Consider the following 205-nt stretch of genomic DNA (forward strand, 5'->3'; position numbering starts at 1 on the left):
TATAACGTTCTCCTGTACACCGTTTTGGTAACTGGCACTTACAGTAACACATAAATGCGTTTTGGGATTACGGCCAGACTGAAGTTGCAAAACACGATCTTAGGGCTCTGCTATTTCACCACAAACTTACTCAGTAAATTCTCCCCAGGAGTGACCCTCCTCCATCCTCCCTCTCTCCTCCTTCCTTCCATCATTTCAGGGGAGG

The sequence above is a fragment of the Rhinoderma darwinii genome, chromosome 6 (genome assembly GCF_050947455.1).
Source record: "Rhinoderma darwinii isolate aRhiDar2 chromosome 6, aRhiDar2.hap1, whole genome shotgun sequence".
NCBI classification, from domain to species: Eukaryota; Metazoa; Chordata; class Amphibia; order Anura; family Rhinodermatidae; genus Rhinoderma; species Rhinoderma darwinii.